The following is a 3,862-nucleotide window of genomic DNA, read 5'->3' as shown; positions in this document are numbered from 1 at the left end:
CACACACTCAGACACACAGACACACTACAACACACGCAGTCTGAGTGTGTCTCAGTGTGTGACTGTGTCTCAGTCACTTCAAGTCATACAAAGAGCATTTCAACCTTTCCAATTGTGCCTATTTCCTTGATGCTTGACAAGTTTGGCCTAATTGCTTCTCCTAACTTGGACTTTTGTGTTTGATATCACCCCTTTAAACGGCTGTTGCGTTTTTCTAACTGGTTTTTTGACATTGACAATGTTTTTGTTATAGATTCTATATACAGTTAATATGTATTGCTAATTGATTTTATATTATTAAACATCATTCTGCTATAAACATCACAACTTTCTCACGTAGCTCGGAGTGACAGGTAAGAATGCGGTTGTTGTTGTTATTGTTTATTATAAGAGTGAGTAAATGTCAAAAAGGAGCTATTCTAACTGTATATTATATAAAACTAATATACTTTCTAAATACCGTTAATGTGGATTGAATGCGGTTATAACTGATTTGATATTATTATTTGTTTGCTTAGCAAATGCCTTATCCAGGTTGACTTACAGTTGCAAAGTATTACAATGAGTTATGTGCAAGTTAAGCATATCGTTAAGCATTACAGATAGTGTAGTTAAGTGCAAGTTCAAAATGTAAATATAGTTACAAGTAAGAGCAAATACAATATAGTTACAATTAAAGCAAATGCAACCTGTGCAGATACAAAGGAGTGCCTAAGAGGCAAGCGCAAGAACAAAACAAATATATGATGGCTTGCTTTTGTATTTATTTGATTTATAATCAGTTAATAACCAGAGTGAAGAGAGTTTCTTAATGTACAAGACATGTCATCTCACACAAGGACCACAAAGCAAAACTCAACAGTTCAGGCTAAACAAACAGCACATTGATATCTTTTTTATACAAGAGACAGATTAACAGATTAACTTACACTTTTCTGTTTTTTCCTCTACCAGCAAGTCCATCTCCACCACCCCTTCCCCAGGTGTCTACTGGAAAGAAAATCCACACAACACCATTAAGACTGGTTGACCATGATTATTCCGCCATGGTGAACAGATCCTGCATAGATCCACACAGTGTGCTTCATCCAACAACCAAGCAGCACATATCTAGGTATGTGAAACACCTGACAAAGATGAAAAACACCAGCTCATCCCTCAACACCAGTCCTGAAAAGCTCCAGGAGACTCCACTGCTGTGGCATCATTTAACTGAAGGCAGTGCTACTGTACAGGTCCCAGTGGTAACCGTGTCACCTGCAGCTGTCAACCCACCTGCACTGCTGTTAACACCTACTGCTCCATCCACTGCCTTAACACCAGAGTCAATTGAAAAAACCATGCAAGAAATTATGAACAGATGACACCAGAAGCAACAGCAGTTCAAGAAAACCAAAGAAAGGACCATCAGGTACTTTTACTGCTCTACCAAAGTGTTGAGATGCCACAAAGCAAAGATTAGAGCAGAAAAAGAGGAAGCAGACAGAACCTCAGCCGTCTGGCCAACTGCGTAGGTTCTGCAGATTGGCATTTAAAAAAGGGACCAAACAGAAAAATACATCTATTGTCCTGCCTGGGTGTTTAACCTTTACAAAGATCATGGGATGACACAGGAAATGACCTGGTCTGAACTCCAGGCATCGAAAAGCAGAGATGGCAAAGAGAAAAGGGAAAATAAAATTGTTTGGACAACATATACAAAATAGTACTGTAAATACAGTTGTTTAGACAACATATACAAAATAGTTCTGTAAATATAGTTGTTGTTTGGACAGCATATGCAAAATAGGACTGTAAATATAGTTGTTGCTTGGACAACATAAAAATTGTACTGTGATGTAATTGTTGCTTGGAAATATCAAAACACTACTGTAGGCTGTTTTTTGGACAACATAAAAGCACTACTGTAAATCTAGTTGTTGTTTGGACAACATATCAAAAATAGTACTGCAAGTGTTGCAGGTGTGCTTCAGCACCTTATTATTGATTTATTTGTATTATTTTTGTTCACGTGTATTATTGCTTATTTTGCTTTAATCACGGTATGATTTTGTATATTCACTCTGCACTATTATTTAATCATGATATGATTTTGTATATTCACTCTGCACTGTTATTTATAGCACTGCTGTGTCCAGCTGACACCCCTCCCTCTAGAGCTGTTACAGCCTGCTTGAGTCCACACTGCTTCAGGACACTGAGAATCGGGATCCTGGATATTTGTATTGTTTTAAACTCTTATTATTTTGTTCATTCTTGGTGCTGTTGATATAGCTGTATTACTTCTATTGCTATAGCCATTGCTAACATTGCTGCTGTTGATACATCTATCATTTTGAATACTATTGCTATAGTGACTGTTACCTTTACTGCTATTGAATTAGCTATTACTTTTATTGTTAATTGCATATGCAGGGATGGAAGTAAGACTCATAATGGATAGCAGTTTGGTCCATTTCAGGTTTTACTAACAGCAGGCCCTCGTAGAAACTGTACTGAAGAAGCTGGAAAATAAAAGTCTGCAGGTCACAAAACGCGAAATGGATCCTACTGCTATACAATGGGAGTCTTATAGCAAAATACTGTATTGTAAATATATATTTAGTTTACATTTAAATCTCTTAATGTTACGCATGGTTTATTTTTTAACTTTTAATAATAAGCATTATAGTTTAACCAGCTTGGTTGTTCCATTATAATTTATTCATTTAAAAGTAAAAGCATGTGCTCACTGACTCACAGATTTACAAAAAAAGTACAAATGGAGATTCTACAGAAGTGACGGGAAAGTTCTTGAATTTGCAGTTTGTTTATTTGAGGTCACACAGAGATAGTGATCAAGTGGGAACTCTTTCAAGTGTTTTCAGAACAAAGGATTCTGGTATTTTTTATTTTACACTTTACAAAAGCAGACTCTGAAAAGTTGTCTTTGCAGACTGTCTACAAAGATTCCATAAACTCACAGGTTTCGTTGGCCAACCATGTAACTAGATACAGGGGCTCTCAAAAGTATTCACCCCCCTTGGACTTTTCCACATTTTATTGTGTTACAACATGGAATCAAAATGGATTTAATTAGGAGTTTTTGTCAATGTCAATGTGAAAAATAAAATCTACAAATTAATTACAAATATAAAACAGAAAATAATTGATTGCATAAGTATTCACCCCCTATGCTATGACACACCTAAATAAGCTCTGGTGCAACCAATTGTCTTTTAGAAGACACATAAGGAGGCTGTGTGGTCCAGTGGTTAAAGAAAAGGGCTTATAAACAGGAGGTCCCTGGTTCAAATCCCATCTCAGCCACTGACTCATTGTGTGACCCTGAGCAAGTCACTTCACCTCCTTGTGCTCCGTCTTTCAGGTGAGACGTAGTTGTAAGTGACTCTGCAGCTGATGCATAGTTCACACACCCTAGTCTTTGTAAGTCACCTTGGATAAAGGCGTCTGCTAAATAAACTAATAATAATAATAATAATAATAAGTAGTAGTTGAATGGAGTCCACCTGTGTGCAATTAAGGTGTTTCACATGATTTCAGGTTAAATACGTCTCTGGGGGGTCCCACAGTTGGTTAGTACATTTCCTAACAAAAACTACATCATAAAGACAAAGGAACATTCAAAGCAAATCCGGAATAAGGTTCTTCAAAAGCACCAATCAGGGGTAGGATATAAGAACATTTCCAAGGCATTGAATATCCCCCGGAGCACAGTAAAGTCCATTATTAAGAAATGGAGAGAGTATGGCACAACTGTGAATCTGTCTAGAACAGGCCGTCTTCAAAAACTGAGTATCCGGGCGAGAAGGGCACTAGTCAGGGAGGCCACCAAGAGGCCTATGGCAACTCTAAATGAGTT

This window comes from Acipenser ruthenus, chromosome 51 (assembly GCF_902713425.1).
Source record: "Acipenser ruthenus chromosome 51, fAciRut3.2 maternal haplotype, whole genome shotgun sequence".
Taxonomy (NCBI): domain Eukaryota; kingdom Metazoa; phylum Chordata; class Actinopteri; order Acipenseriformes; family Acipenseridae; genus Acipenser; species Acipenser ruthenus.
This window is presented reverse-complemented; position numbering follows the sequence as displayed.